The sequence below is a fragment of the Schistocerca cancellata genome, chromosome 6 (genome assembly GCF_023864275.1).
Source record: "Schistocerca cancellata isolate TAMUIC-IGC-003103 chromosome 6, iqSchCanc2.1, whole genome shotgun sequence".
Lineage (NCBI taxonomy): Eukaryota > Metazoa > Arthropoda > Insecta > Orthoptera > Acrididae > Schistocerca > Schistocerca cancellata.
This window is the reverse complement of record NC_064631.1, coordinates 239,810,815-239,828,189: the sequence shown is the minus strand read 5'-3', so window position 1 is coordinate 239,828,189 and position 17,375 is coordinate 239,810,815.

The window sequence follows — 17,375 nt, the reverse complement described above, 5'->3', positions numbered from 1 at the left end:
GCCTTTACCCTCTTAAAAGGACACCGACAACGAATTACTAGCATCAGTTTCCTTTTATCCTACACTTTCGACTGCCTGTTTATTTCATTCTTTATAAAAATATCCTTCGTGAAAATATCGAGAAATTTGTTGATTACCCGCTATGGACACATTAGCGCACCTCGTAACGTAACTGGAGTGGTAGCACTCTGCTATTAGAGACGAGATCCTAACTATAAAATTTAAGTGCTCCGAGTTAACGATGGGTGTTGAAATTCAGTAACTTGAAACGACAAGCGATCCATTAAACGCAAATGCACCGCGACCGTGCGTGCTCGTGCAGTAGTATCGTAATCTGGAGGGCAACGCCTCAGTCCATGTCCGGCCCTACGAATTTATGTTTTCCCTAAATGACTTACCTTAAATCTCTTAAAGATGATGCTAGAAGGTAGATTTCCATTCCTATTCTTCCCCAGTGCAAGACTTCCCTCCATCTCTAACGACCTCGTCAACCAGAGGACGTTAAGAACTAATTTCCCTTTAAAACGTTTTTTTAAGTGCACCATATAAGCCATCTGGCGTGTTTAATGCCACGCCACAATCTCATGTCGACAGCCCACGGTTCTTTAATTTTTCCATGACACGCGCAGCACATTCAGCTAAATGTTCCGACAAGTTCTTTTATTACACTGGTCTGCAAAACTTAAGGACGAAAGTAGCTTTTGCTTGATGTTTCACTTTCAAGTAACGTGGTTCGATAGAAGTTGGACATATAGAGCTGCTACCGGCTACTACAGAAACTAACATAAGGAAATCCGCAATAAGATATGTTGTGTCGGCAGATTAGCCAACACAACGCACACTAATTGAGAGAGGAGGCCGAAATGCACGCGTCAACTCACGCAGGCTGGCGTTAGGTCTGAAACAGGATACGTAATGAATGCTATAAAGAAAAGTACGTAGCTGCTGGAATACTTAACTCTAATCCATCATTTGTATACAGCGTTCTTGATGATACAAGTGAGACTCTCTCTAGAAATGGTTAATGGCGCCTTGCTAGGTCGTAGCCATGGACTTAGCTGAAGGCTATTCTAACTATCTCAAATGAGAGAAAGGCTTCGTCAGTGTAGTCGCTAGCAAAGTCGTCCGTACAACTGGGGCGAGTGCTAGTAAGTCTCTCTAGACCTGCCGTGTGGTGGCGCTCGGTCTGCAATTACTGACAGTGGCGACACGCGGGTCCGTCGTATACTAGCGGACCGCGGCCGATTTAAAAGCTACCACCTAGCAAGTGTGGTGTCTGGCGGTGACACCACAAGATAAACAGAAACGACACATTTTGTTGAAAGACAATTCTTACCGGTAGAGTGAATTCACTAAGATCTACTCTGAAGCGCCAAAGAAACTGGCATTGGCATGCGTTTTCAAATACAGAGATATGTAAACAGGCAACATACGGCAGTGCGGTCGGCAACGCCTACATAAGACAAAAAATGTCTAGCGCAGTTGTTAGATTGGTTACTGCTCCTACAACGGCAGGTTATCAAGATTTAAGCTAGTTTCAACGTGATGTTATAGTCGGCGCACGATCGATGGGACACAGCATCTCCAAGGTTGCGATGAAGTGTACCGTGAATATCAGGAATCCGGTAAAATATCAAATCTCCGACATCGTTGCTGCCGGAAAAAAAGATCCTGCAAGAAGCTGACCAACGACGTCTGAAGAGAACCGTTCCAAGTGACAGAAGTGCAACCCTTCCGCAAATTTCTGCTGGACCATCAACAAGTTTCAACGAAACATCATCGATAAGTACTTTCGGAGCCGAAGGCACACTAGTGTACCCTTGACGACTGCATGATACGAAGCATTACTCCTCACCAAAGCCTTTTAACACCATTGGACCGTTGATGACTGGAAACATATTGCCTGATCGGACGAGTCTCGTTTCAAGTGTATCGAGCTCAGGACGTGTTGGAGTATGGAGACAACTTCATGAATCCATGGACCCTGCTTGTAAGCAGGGGACAGTTCAAGTAGGTGAAAGCCCTGTAATGGTGTGGGACGTGTGCAATTGGAGAGATATGGGACACCTAATACGTCCAGATATGACTCTGAGAAGTGACACGTACGTAAGCATCCTGCTTGATACCTGCATCCATTCATGTCCATTGTGCACTCCGACGGACTTTGGCAACTCCAGCAGCTAACTGCGACACCCCAAACGTCTAAAATTACTACAGAGTGGCTTCAGCAACACTCTTCTGAAATTAAACACGTTCGCTGGCCACCAAACTCCCCACACATGAAAACTATTGAGCACATCTGGGATGCCTTGCAATGTGCTATTCAGAAGGAATCTCACCCCCTCGTATTCTTACGGATTTATGGACAGCTTGCAGGATTCATGGTGTCAGTTCCCTCCAACACCACTTCAGACATTAGTCGAGTCCGTACCACGTCGTGTTGTGGCACTTTTTGCGGGGCTCTACGCGATATTAGGCAGGTGTACCAGTTTTTCTGGCTCTTCAGTGTATAATAGTCTCTCGGACATTATAAAAGGCGGGACATGGTTCTCAAACGGGTATGTGAGCAGCCACATACGGCAATCTATGCTCGACAGCGTGCTCTCATGCTGGCCACAAGGTGGTGGAACGGCGCTCCAGTTCTCCTCCAGAACGGCTGACAATTGCCAGACGGTCGTTGGTGCATGTAAACATGCTCTTGAGCCTTTCCTACACATGCTCGGTGCGATTTAAGTCGGAGGAACGGGCAGGCTAGTCCATTCACGCAATATCCATTCTTTCCAAGAACTTCTTCACTTGCACTGTTCGATACCGTCGTGCTTTTTTATCCATAAAAAAGAATTCGGGGCCGAATGCACCCCTGAAAAGACGCACATCGGCAAGAGTACCGTGTCACAGTGATGTTGGCTCATAACTGTACGTGGTTGAACACAATGCCTCCTCTCACCATAACACCTGGGCCACAATAACAATCATGTCCCAGTCTTCAAAAAGGGTCGTCGAGCAGATGCGCAAAACTATAGACCTATATCTCTGACGTCGATCAGTTGTAGAGTTTTAGAACATGTTTTTTGCTCGCGTATCATGTCGTTTCCGGAAACCCAGAATCTACTATGGATTCCGAAAACAGCGATCGTGTGAGACCCAACTCGCTCTATTTGTTCATGAGACCCAGAAAATATTAGATACAGGTTCCCAGGTAGATGCTATTTTCCTTGACTTCCGGAAGGCTTTCGATACGGTTCCGCACTGTCGCCTGATAAACAAAATAAGAGCCTACGGAATATCAGACCAGGTGTGTGGCTGGATTGAAGAGTTTTTAGCAAACAGAACACAGAATAATGTTGCTTAAAATCCGTCTTGACTGCAAAATATTTTTTTATATTATTCATATGACCGGTTTCGGTTCATTCAGAACCATCTTCAGATCTGTAAAAATAATTATACTAATTTACCATTTCACGGAAGCAAATGTTTTTCATCCTATCTAATCAACATCAAATGTACCAGAACGTACCTGATATTTCAGTTACAGGAGTAACCCGTCCTAATCCAGCAACTTTCACATGCTACGTCACATAAAATTGGTTGGCAGAGTGCACGTCATTTATATTAATTATAGCACTATTACCGACAGGTGGCGTCTGGTACATTTGTTACATTCCATTTGTACATACTGTATTCAGTAGATTTTTTTATATTAAAAATATTTGGCTGAAATATGTAGATGTCAAAGTTAAAATCTGTACTTGTCAGGATTAAAAAACAGTAAAATTATCATTTTTATACGATCTAAAAGCATATGGCGATGGACGGGGCCCTCCTGTGCGGCTCTCTTACCCGCGGCGATGGACATCAGACGACTGAGCGCACCGCGGCACAACACCAAAATGGCGGGAACCACGGAAGCAGACCGTAGAGGAAAACAAGTTCACACCAGCACCATAGATATAAACATTGTGCTGCGCGTGTCATGGAAAAATTGAAGAACCGTGGGCTGTCGACATGAGATTGTGGCGTGGCATTAAACACGTTTTAAAGGGAAATTAGTTCTTAACGTCCTCTGGTTGACGAGGTCGTTAGAGATGGAGGGAAGTCTTGCACTGGGGAAGAATAGGAATGGAAATCTACCTTCTAGCATCATCTTTAAGAGATTTAAGGTAAGTCATTTAGGGAAAACATAAATTCGTAGGGCCGGACATGGACTGAGGCGTTGTCCCCCAGATTACGATACTACTGCACGAGCACGCACGGTCGCGGTGCATTTGCGTTTAATGGATCGCTTGTCGTTTCAAGTTACTGAATTTCAACACCCATCGTTAACTCGGAGCACTTAAATTTTATAGTTAGGATCTCGTCTCTAATAGCAGAGTGCTACCACTCCAGTTACGTTACGAGGTGCGCTAATGTGTCCATAGCGGGTAATCAACAAATTTCTCGATATTTTCACGAAGGATATTTTTATAAAGAATGAAATAAACAGGCAGTCGAAAGTGTAGGATAAAAGGAAACTGATGCTAGTAATTCGTTGTCGGTGTCCTTTTAAGAGGGTAAAGGCGGTATTTACTGTAGTTGGGCACTTAACAGAACGCTATCTAATAAACGCGACATTGCCCGGGTGCTCGTTTTGCCTATTTTCTATTAGAAAAGAAAACAGGAAACCAACTGCGTTTGTAGTTTTATATGGAAAAAAACACCTTTAAAATTATGGAATGATCGTACAAAGAAATATACATAATTTACAAACGTATAAGTACAGTATCACAGTTTTTGTACGCTGGGTTCAGCAGGTTCGCGTGACTACAATGAGATTTTGTATACGTGTCTATTTCAATGCCTCTTCATAGCTCTATAGACCGCTATTATATTCGCCTATAGCCGTTTGCTCTTCGAAGTTGAAAGCTGTCAAAAACGCTGCCAGTTGTCAGGAACTTGCAAGGTGACTCTATGTCAGGAGTGTCTTAGCAGTAAAGACTAACTGTATTAAAACTTCATGCAAAACGCAGCCTTTTTCCGCGATCTCAATGTTTATGACGTCATATATGTTGTGAAACGTGGAGGCTCATCTGTTCGCCGAATATCGTGTCGTTCAAAGAGTTCCTCCGTTTGTGCATGTGCGCTGTTCGATATGGTTGCGCATTGTTATCCATGAAAATAAATTCAGGGCCGATTGCACCCCTAAGACGATGCACTTGGGGATGGAGTACAGTGTCACAATAACATTTCCTAGTGAGTGTAACGTGGCCAGAGATTTGGAAGTCAATACGGACAAGCAACATAATGCATTCCGCACTCCATATGCCCTGGACCTCCAAGCAATATATTCGATCCCTCATCCAGAAACGCACCCTCTCGAAGCCTGGACAGCAAGCTACACCGCGATGCAGAGCGCCTCTCTTGCCGAGTCTGTCACAAGATCCGGATTCAATCGTCAATGAGCAAAACGAATTCAATCATAACGCCTATTTTAACATTTATGACGACCTACTAAGATGACAACTGTTGCGTGTGGAGATCCAGGCCGAGGGACGAGAGATGGTGCACGGTGGAGAAGCCGGAAGACGCGTGCAGCGCCTGGCGTCGTTGACTCGTTAACCGCCTTTACGCACACAACATTGACACGGCACACTGACAATGAGCAAAACGGAGGATCTGCCTTGCGCAAGGAGATGAGGGAGAAGGGAAGAAGGGAGGGAGAAGAAGAGAAGGGGGAGACGGGTGGGGGGAGCACTGAATAGGGCCAGGTGGGGAGGGACGGCCAGGTGGGGAGGGATGTGGGAGGGAAAGAGGCAAGGAGGGGGTTCAGGGAGGGGGAAGAAGGAAAATCCGCTCTGGGAGAAGCAGGGGTGAGGAAAAGAGGGCCCTGGGAGTGGGGGAGGGGGGAACAAGGCCAGAATATAGATGGAAAGAAGGGTGTGTGTCATGGAGAAGATCATCAAACGGGATGGGGAGGCGCTGGAAATTGCCCTGATGAAGCAGATGGACGGTGTGGAGGTGGAGAGAAGGAGGGACACAGCGATGCAGGTGCAGTAATGGGGGGGGGGGTGGAGAGGGAGGAGGAAACCAGGCGGTGGGATGATCAAGCCTGTGTACAATGTAAAGGATGCAGAGACCTTGGAGGAACAAGAGGAGGTGGGGGAAGTGGATAAGGTCATACAGGAGCCGTGTGGGGGAAGGAAGGCGGATACAGAAGGCAAGGCAGAGTGCATGGCGTTCGAGGATTTAGAGGACCTTGTAAAAGTGGGTGGGTGTGGAGATCCAGGCAGCGCTGGCATATCAGAGGATAGGACGGATGGGGGATTTGTAGGTATGGAGGATGGTGAAAGGATGCAATCCCCACGTCCAGTCAGACAGGAGTTTCAGGAGGCGGAGGCGGGAAAGGGCTTTCTGCTGGATGGTCTGGAGTTGAGGGGTCCAGGTGAGGTGACGATCGAGTGTGAGGCCAAGGTATCTCAGGGTCGGGGTGAGCTGGATGGAACGACAATAAAGGGTGAGGTAGAAGCGGCCGAGGCTGCAGCGGCGCTTACATTCTCTTCTTGCAGAGGTCACTCCTGGCATGGCGCGGTCCTTGTCAGCGGGCTATTGGCTGATGTCGCCTCACCACCTCCTCTGGTCTTGCGTTCTTCCTCTTCGTTCTGGCGCTTGTGGCTACACAAGAACGCTGTTGGTCTAATTACGTATTTCTTTCAGTTACATTCTACAGTAGCCTATATCACTTTCTATATGTCCAAGTTTCATCAAGCTATGTTACTTGGCTGTGATAAAAGTTACTTTAGTCCTTACTGTTTTGCACACCAATTTCTGTACATATTCACTGCAGTTATCATTGCTGAGGGAGAAATAATTTCCCTAAATCCATTCTTTCTTGCATGCGCTACGGTCGAATGTTCGAATCCTGCCTGAGGCATGGATGTGTGTGATGTCCTTGGGTTAGTTAGGTTTAAGGAGTTCTAAGTTCTAGGGGACGGATGACCTCAGAAGTTAAGTCCCATAGTGTTCAGATCCATTTGAACCATTTCTCGCATGTAAAAATGAATTTCTAAAATCGCCTAAGAACCCTCCAAATATATGTTTTTGAGCTAAGTCAGAATATGACAGGTCCTAGAAAGAGTTAAAAGTGCAGCAATGACTCGCTAAGGAGAGTTGACATTTAGAGTGAGAATAAAAGAGTCACTCGAAAAGCAAACCGCAGTCCACTTTTTGTATGTAATGCAAAGCATTAGCAAATGAAGTTTTGGCCTGAGGTGCTTCGTGTAATTCATTATACTATAGTCATATTTCTGTGCATCATGTTTCTTGAGCTCTCGAGTTTGATCATAACACTTCTCACATCGAAATGCAGTATTTGTAATCTCGAAATAATTTCCCATAATGAGTCTTCAACACTCCAAGCTGAGTCCCATGATGTGAGGTCTGGAAATCATGCTTGTCATAGCACAACTGACAATAAGAGATGGACATCTTTCCAAAGTTGTCGTGATACTATATTATGATGCCCTTTTCGTGTGGCACGAGAATGCAGTTTTTTGACATTCTGGTTTTTCACCTCGTCGGTCGGCCTAAACATTCGACGATTTCCGCTGTCGACAAGGACTGACAGTCATAATATTTTTGTTAGTATTTTATGTCTTAAAGTCGACAGACGTATTTCGTTTTGTTGCAACGACCAACGTATTAACGCACGCTACCAGAGACTGTATCCATGTCTGCGGTATGGAGGCTCTTAAAAGAGCTCCACCAATTTCGTTGGAAAGTAAATAAGTTGATGTACTGCTTTGTAGCTCGTCTGCATCGGGTACTCATCTGCAACACCACTATCGATATAAACAGCGTTACGAATGACCCAGTTGATGCAACAACCGGCTTCAGTGACTTCCTTGATGATAAAATCCTTGTAGATAGATACATGGAAAAAAATATTGTCTCGTCAAACAGAATTATCTAATTGCTTATGAGGACTGTGACCGGAAATAGTTCAGCTATCCACAATAATGAGCATTCGGCATGCTGCACTAAATCTCACCGGTACGTACTTCTGGGAAAATAACTTTTTTGTAATAAAACTGAGTGATTTAGTTAGTGAGTAGCAAACACTTGGCCCAACCGCCTGTTTGATCACGTGACACGAGGTACTGTAAAGACAGCAGAGGTGATTCAGTTTTGTCGTACGTGGCGATTGGTTTAAGCGAGGGATCGCGGAATGTTGGGTGCAGTTACCGTTAACACTCATTTCACAAGATTTCGTGCACACTCCATATTGAAGACAAGAAGTGCTGTTTATCGACTTTCTTGATTCTACAGTTCACATCACGAGAGGCGAACATAACGTTCCAGACAATAACATTCGCCTCAATTAGAGAGCACTGTAGATTGGCTTTTTCTTTACTGCAGGGTACGTTAACCTTGAAGTTACGTTGTTTATTAATATCCAAAGTTCTGCGTTCATGTGAACTGGGCTGTGGATCAGAGATAGATTAAAAAATTTGCAAGAATTCTGAAATTTACTGAAAAATTGCTACTAACAATTTTTCTTAAAGCGCTTTCATCAAGCTCGAACGTGTGACTATTTGCTAATTTACAAGCAAAAAAAAAAAAAAAACGCCGAAACCAGCCAGCACTGAATACATATAACGTACGGCATACACTGAAGAGACAAAGAAACTGGTAGACCTGCCGGATATCATGTAGAGCCCCAGGAAGCACGCAGAAGTGCCGCAACACGACGTGGCACGGACTCGACTAGCGTCATAAATAGTGTTGAAGGGAACTGACACCACTGCAGGGCAGTGCATAATTCCGTAAGAGTACGAGCGGGTAGAGAAGGCATCTCAGATGTGCTCGATAATGTTCATGTGTGGGGAGTTTGGTGGCCACTGCAAGTGTTTAAACTCAGAAGAGTGTTCGTGGAGCCATTCTGCAGCAATTCTGGACGTGTGGGGTGCTGCTGGAATTGCCCAAGTAAATCGGAATGCAAAATGGACACGAATGGATGCAGGTGATCAGTCAGGATGCTTGCGTACATATCACCTGTCAAAGTCGTGTCTAGACGTATCAGGGGGTCCCATATGACTCAAACTGCACACGCCCCACACCATTATAGAGTCTCCACCAAGCCTTAACAGTCCGCTGCTGACATGCAGGGTCCATGGCTTCATGAGGTTTTCTCCATACCCGTACACGTCCATCCGCTCGATACGATTTGAAACGAGACTCGTGCGATCAGACAACATGTTTCCACTCATCAATAGTCCAAAATCTGGGCTGACGCTTAGTGCCGTGCGGTCATCAAGGGTAAAAAAGTGGGCCTTCGGCTCGGAAAGCCCATATCGATACTGTTGCGCTGAATGGTTCGCATTCTCATATTTGTTGATGGCCCAGCATTGAAATCTGCAGCAATGTGCGGAAGACTTGCACTTCTGTCACGTTTAACGATTCTCTTCAGTCGACGTTGGTCCCGTTCTTGCAGGATCTTTTTCTGGCCCCAGCGATGTCGGAAACTTGATGTTTTACCGGATTCCTGATATTCACTGACACTCGTGAAATGGTCCTACGGGAAAATACCAACTTCATCGCTACTTCGGAGATGCTGAGTCCCATCCTTCGTGCGGCGACTGTAACATCACGATCAAATTTACTTAAATCTTGATTGCCTGCCATTACAGCAGCAGTAGCCGATCTAAAAAATGCTCCAGACGCTTGTCTTATACAGGCGTTGCCGACCACAGCACCGAGTTCTGCCCATTTACATATCTATGTATTTTAATACACTCCTGGAAATTGAAATAAGAACACCGTGAATTCATTGTCCCAGGAAGGGGAAACTTTATTGACACATTCCTGGGGTCAGATACATCACATGATCACACTGACAGAACCACAGGCACATAGACACAGGCAACAGAGCATGCACAATGTCGGCACTAGTACAGTGTATATCCACCTTTCGCAGCAATGCAGGCTGCTGTTCTCCCATGGAGACGATCGTAGAGATGCTGGATGTAGTCCTGTGGAACGGCTTGCCATGCCATTTCCACCTGGCGCCTCAGTTGGACCAGCGTTCGTGCTGGACGTGCAGACCGCGTGAGACGACGCTTCATCCAGTCCCAAACATGCTCAATGGGGGACAGATCCGGAGATCTTGCTGGCCAGGGTAGTTGACTTACACCTTCTAGAGCACGTTGGGTGGCACGGGATACATGCGGACGTGCATTGTCCTGTTGGAACAGCAAGTTCCCTTGCCGGTCTAGGAATGGTAGAACGATGGGTTCGATGACGGTTTGGATGTACCGTGCACTATTCAGTGTCCCCTCGACGATCACCAGTGGTGTACGGCCAGTGTAGGAGATCGCTCCCCACACCATGATGCCGGGTGTTGGCCCTGTGTGCCTCGGTCGTATGCAGTCCTGATTGTGGCGCTCACCTGCACGGCGCCAAACACGCATACGACCATCATTGGCACCAAGGCAGAAGCGACTCTCATCGCTGAAGACGACACGTCTCCATTCGTCCCTCCATTCACGCCTGTCGCGACACCACTGGAGGCGGGCTGCACGATGTTGGGGCGTGAGCGGAAGACGGCCTAACGGTGTGCGGGACCGTAGCCCAGCTTCATGGAGACGGTTGCGAATGGTCCTCGCCGATACCCCAGGAGCAACAGTGTCCCTAATTTGCTGGGAAGTGGCGGTGCGGTCCCCTACGGCACTGCGTAGGATCCTACGGTCTTGGCGTGCATCCGTGCGTCGCTGCGGTCCGGTCCCAGGTTGACGGGCACGTGCACCTTCCGCCCACCACTGGCGACAACATCGATGTACTGTGGAGACCTCACGCCCCACGTGTTGAGCAATTCGGCGGTACGTCCACCCGGCCTCCCGCATGCCCACTATACGCCCTCGCTCAAAGTCCGTCAACTGCACATACGGTTCACGTCCACGCTGTCGCGGCATGCTACCAGTGTTAAAGACTGCGATGGAGCTCCGTATGCCACGGCAAACTGGCTGACACTGACGGCGGCGGTGCACAAATGCTGCGCAGCTAGCGCCATTCGACGGCCAACACCGCGGTTCCTGGTGTGTCCGCTGTGCCGTGCGTGTGATCATTGCTTGTACAGCCCTCTCGCAGTGTCCGGAGCAAGTATGGTGGGTCTGACACACCGGTGTCAATGTGTTCTTTTTTCCATTTCCAGGAGTGTAATTTTAATATTCAGGCCTGTATCAGTTTCTGTAACGCTTCAGTGTCTATTCACTATTGTTCACTAATTTTAAAAGGTACTGACAGCGGCAACCATAAATGGGGTGAGTTTTCCACCACGTACGAACTCTACGGATTGATCTGTGAGAGAATACGGAAAAAAAGTGGTCTACTGACCTTATGTGTGGGAAAGGATGATTTCCACGCTAGAGACCATTTATTCAGTCACGAGTTTCTTCAGGACTGAGATCTAATACACGCTGTACCAAGCAGCCACAGTTACAGAATGCATGGTTTACTCCTAGAGGTTGTACTGTTTCTCATACGTCACGCCCTAGCGCCCTCTCCTGACATAGCATCTAGTAATGTTTTGCCCGATTCACTTCTCTTGATGATTAACCTTGCAGTGCATATGATACAGCGTTGAACACAATGGTCGAGAGTTTTCCGACACGGTGTTTACTTACGGAAAGGCAAATGGCAACGGCCGGTAGGCAGCAAAGTTGTATCAGGAGACCTATCCCCGCCGACAACAACCACAGCATTCAATGTTTGCAACAGTGTTTCGCCGTTTGTCTGAGACAGAGTCGTTTGAGGAAGCAGGAAATCACGAACGACGTACCCGAAATGTTGAGTCTTCAGGTTTGGAAGAAAATGTGGTTAACAGTTTAAGGTGACCGCCGTGGCAGCACCAGGCAGTTGGCCCGCCAGACGACCGTGTGGAACATTCTCCGTGACAGTTGTTACTATCCTTATAAATTACAGCGTGTACGGAGCTTACTAGTGACAGACTTTCCACATCGGAAGCTGTTTCCTCACTGGCTTCTTCAACAGGCAATCATGATTCCAGGATTCGTGAGAACCATCCTATTCGCTGATGAGGCAGCTTTACGCGGAGTGGTATCTTCAACTTTCGTAACAATCATTTGTTCGATAGTATGCAGAACCGCCATGGTATGGTGACAGCGAATCATCAGCATCGGTGCAGCCTGAATGTGTGAGCAGGGATAACTGCTATCGTATTTTGGGACCAGTTTCCCTTTCACGTCGGCTAACAGGCCGGAACCATCGGCGTTACTTGCGGATGACTTCGCCTCCCCTGCTCGAAGAAATGCCATTGACGATTCGAAGGGTTATGTGTGTTCCAGCCGACTGAACGTATCTCATTCTTGTCTTTGATGGATCGGACGAGGGTGTGCATTCGCATGGCCAGCTCGTTCACCGAATCTCAACCCGCGAGATTTATGGTTACTGGGCCATCTCAAAAGTATCGTCTATGCAGAGCCCATTCCAGATGTGGAGACACTGGAGCAGCGTCTTCATGCTGCCTTTGACACTGTTCAGATGAAATGTCGTGTGGCTAGGGCCTCCCGTCGGGTAGACCGTTCGCCTGGTGCAGGTCTTTTGATTTGACGCCACTTCGGCGACCTGCGCGTCGATGGGGATGAAATGATGATGATTAGGGCAACACAACACCCAATCCCTGAGCGGAGAAAATCTCCGTCCCAGCCGGGAATCGAACCCGGGCGCTTTGGATTGACAGTCTGTCACGCTGACCACTCAGCTACCGGGGGCGGACACTGTTCAGATGAAGTCTGGCCGATGTGAATGTTTGAGACAGAACATGCTACAGCGCACATACGCATGCATTGAGGCACACGGAAACCATTTTCAACGCGTACTGTAACTGTGGCTGCATGGTACAGCGCGTATTAGACCACAGTCTCTGTAACAATATATGACTGAATAAATGGTCTCTAGCATGGAAACCACACATGTCAAGGACATAAGTTCATTAGACATTTTTTGTTCCATATCCTCTCATCAATCAATCCCTAGAGTTTGTACACGGTGGAAGAAAATCACCCTATATACATTATGTATGTTTATTGTAAAAACGTTGACCAGGTTTCAGTATCACTAATGCTATCTTCTTCAGAAAGAAAGTTATATGTTTTTTAACCATATTGTGAAATAGAGTAAAACACTAAATACTTCACAACACTGAAATGGATTACAAGGAATAGAACTAGTACATAATTTTACCAACAACTGCAAACTGACAGCTACAACACGGTTTACTGGTGATTTAAATGGATGTCAAACTCACCTAGACATTACTTGACAATGGCAATGAAAGCCGAAATAGATCTGTCGTGAAATAAAGACTCACGATTACATTGCAGCTATTTTTGACTTGCTTTGTAATAATGTCATTAATTTCATTAAGTTCGTAACTCCACACTCATAACATCTACACCGTGATGATCTGACAGAATAATACTGTAACTTAGATTTCAAGAAAACTTTCACTGCCGGTATGTCATTTATGTAGTTTGATTACATAGAAACCCTACCAAGAACGATGTGAGTTTGAAAACCTTCTATGTGCCGTTGCTCTGAAACGGCATACTTTAATTACACGTAAGTTACAATGCGAAACCCACAATGGGCGACTACAGAGCATCCCACTCTGAACACTAACAAAAGTCGACAGCAGCTCGTCTGCCTTCGATATTGTCTTTGAAGTTAAACTGACGTCACATGTACATGAAGCCTTGTGAAATTAGTGTTACCCAGCACCGACAAAGTGGTGGAAGACATAGTGGGTGCATGGGCGAAGCGCTGGGAGCATATGGATTTCCCGAAATTCGCGCGACTCCCAAATGTGACATTACGTTTGCCTGGCAGTGCTTTCGAAAAACTGCATAGCTTTGTGGACATAGCACGCATGCAGGCAAACTGTATTAATTATGGTGAAGTGTGGTACCATAGACCGATGTCAGCCCCACCGGAGTCTCACAATTGCCAACGGAATCGCACGATTTCGACAGACGCCCATAGTGGTCGCGTGGTGACCCGGTGGATCCAATGACACGCGCCTGCTGAGCCACACCTTCAGAGGTCCAGACCAGAAGCGCGCTCTGCCGCCGTGATGCAGGATGGCAGCTGCATGGCACAGTCTCAGTCGCAGTCTGACAGTCTTAGTCAGCCTTTGACAGTTTGCAAGTGCATCAGTAGTGGGAGCTTCACACTGCTTCATGTTGTAGTTGGACTGTTATGCTGTTCGTTCTTTTGTAAAGTTTCTTCACAATGCTTGGAGGAAGCTACAGGTTAACTAAAACTTCTGTTTACTGTATTTACGTGCTCGCTACTCATTTCTACTCCTATCTAGTTTCCCTACGGCAACAGATGTTTTACCAATCTATAGCACATCTGTCCTTATCATTGTACACAACATGAAGTACAATTCACCACCCTAAAGAGGGGAAAAAGACGTCTCAGCAGGTATGTAGATATAGTACATAAGTGATATGTGTAATTCCAGAATGAGATTTTCACTCTGCAGCGGAGTGTGCGCTGATATGAAACTTCCTGGCAGATTAAAAATTTCCTGTAAATATTTAATGACACTTGCAACTCTGTTTTCACAAAAGTGATGGACACATCAGATTAAAGTGCTCATCGATATGCATGGACCGAGCTATTTATATGCTTGATTGTACATGTAATTAACCACTCAGAGGCAGTTTATTCATACACATAATTAATGTCAGTTCAGTGAATCAATAAAAACATTTACGCTATCAGCATTGCAGTTGTTGGTAAACATACAGACACAGTGTTTACATAATATTTTTTTCGTATTTAATTTTCAAATTTTATTTAACTGCTCAGAATTTTGTGTAGTCATACCTGTAGTTTAAATTAAGTTAAGGATACGTGAATGTAGATTGCAGCAGTGGAGAGAGAAAGTTATTTCGTGTAAGATAAACATGCTATACATGTATGTAAGATGATTATTCGAGGCACAGTGAGCGAAGACTGAAAATTGATCACAGCAATTAAAACATGTAATTACTCAACTTAGATTTGTGCAAATACTACTTATTTAGTGTAATATGTCAATTTAGTCAGGTTTTTAGCGTGTTTATAATAACGCTTCTAGATTCAAGAATGTACTTCAGTATAAAATGATGTTAAAAAAGACTGGTGATTTCTCTATACGTTGAATGATGTGGGTTCTTAGAATTTCCGGCACATGAGGGCCAAACATATAAAAGGCGGTTGCCATCTTGCATCTTTTGCTGTTGCCTGGACGGTATTGAACAGGCAAGAGCTATGCTGGTCTGGGCGGTGTCCTAGCCACACGTGTTCGAGAACATGGTAGTTTTTCGAGACACCACTTATAACACTTTGAAATATTTTGTACATGATACAATTAATTTGTAGTGGTCAACACCTGGAAGTATTAAGATTGATTTTCGGTGAAACATAATTTTCGTGTGTTAAGCTGATTCGGACTTAGAGTGATCTCGTCCTGAGTTAGAACGTAACTCTAAATAAACTCTCAATCTGCTTAGTGGGGGGTCTGATTATTTTAGGGCTGATAGACATTTAGAATCGTTTAATCGCATGTCTATCAGACTTCCATTTATTGTGCATGATCTTAACCTGACCATAGATCAGTTTTCAGCTGTGAATACATGCACTGTTATAAGTTATTTAAATATACACACATCAACGAAAGTTTTGAATCACCCCAGTTCCCTGAACTCCTTAAGACAGACTTTGGCTGTGGATATCGTACCACAGACACAGTCCCTTTGACTGTTCAGAGATGTCACTAACCCACCTAAAGATGTAAAGAACCATGCATGAGCATCGAGTATTAGACGGAGGGGGTCCGACAGCCGATCAGTTCCAGCCATTCCACCAGGAAGAAGATACACGGCTCGTGTTGTCTGTAGTTCAACCAAACCCAGATGGTCAATACCGCGGTTCAAACGCGTCCGCATTGTCACTTTGTGTCAGGAAGGGCTCTCTACAAGGGAGGTGTCCAGGCATCTCAGAGTGAATCAAATCGATGTTGTTCGGATATGGAGGAGATATAGAGACACAGGAACTGTCGATGGCATACCTCGCTCAGGCCGCCCAAGGGCTACTACTGCAATGAATGACCACTACCTACTGGATTATGGCTAGGAGGAACCCTGACAGCAACGCTACCATGTTGAATAATGCTTTTGTGCAACCACAGGATGTCTTGTTACGACTCAAACTGTGCGCGATAGGCAGCATGATGAGCAACTTCACTCCGGACGTCAGTGGCGAGGTCCATCTTTGAAACCACGACACCATGCAGTGCGGTGCAGATGGGCCCAGCAATATGCCGAATGGACCGCTGAGGATTGTCATCACGTTCTCTTCACCGATGAGTGTCGCGTATGCCTTGAACCAGACAATCGTCGGAGACGTCTTTGCAGGCAACCCGGTCAGGCTGAACGCCTTAGACACACTGTCCAGCGAGTACAGCAAGGTGGATGTTCCCTGCTGTTTTTGGTGGCATTATTTGGGGCCAACGTACGGCGCTGGTGGTCATGGAAGGTGCCGTAATGGCTGTACGATACGTGTATGCCATCATCTGACCGACAGTGCAACCATATCGACAGCATATTGGCGAGGCATTCGTCTTCATGGACGACAATTCTCTCTCCTCATCTTGCACATACTTTGAATGACTGCCTTCAGGATAACGACATCGCTCGACTAGAGTGGCCAGCATGTTCTCCAGACATGAACCCTATCGAACATGCCTGGGATAGATTGGAAAGGGCTGTTTGTGGACGACGTGACCCACCAACTACTCTGAGGGATCTACGCCGAATTGCCATCGAGGAGTGGGACTATCTTGACCAACAGTACTTTGGTGGACTTGTGGATAGTATGCCACGAAGAATAGAGGCATGCATCAATGCAAGAGAACGTGCTACTGGGTATTAGAGGTACCGGTGTGTACAGCAATCTGGACAACCACCTCTGAAGGTCTCGCTGTATGGTGGTAGAACATGCAATGTGTGTTTTTCATGAGCAATAAAAAGGACGGAAATTATGTTTATGTTGATCTTTACTGACATTTTCTGTACAGGCTCCGGATCTCTCGGAACCGAGGTGATGCAAAACTTTTTTGATATATATAGTGAGGTTACAAACTACTGTACTTGTGGCTCAACTACTTAAAATTTGTTTACCAAAAGATACTAGTTAATCTCTAGTCTGCATTTTAACTTTGTAACGAAGCTGGATTAGCTGTCAATATTCAACTTTAAAAATTGTAGCGTATCTTCAGCACAACATTTATTCTAATTTATATACTGTGGAAAATAATTATTCTTATTTAATAAAGC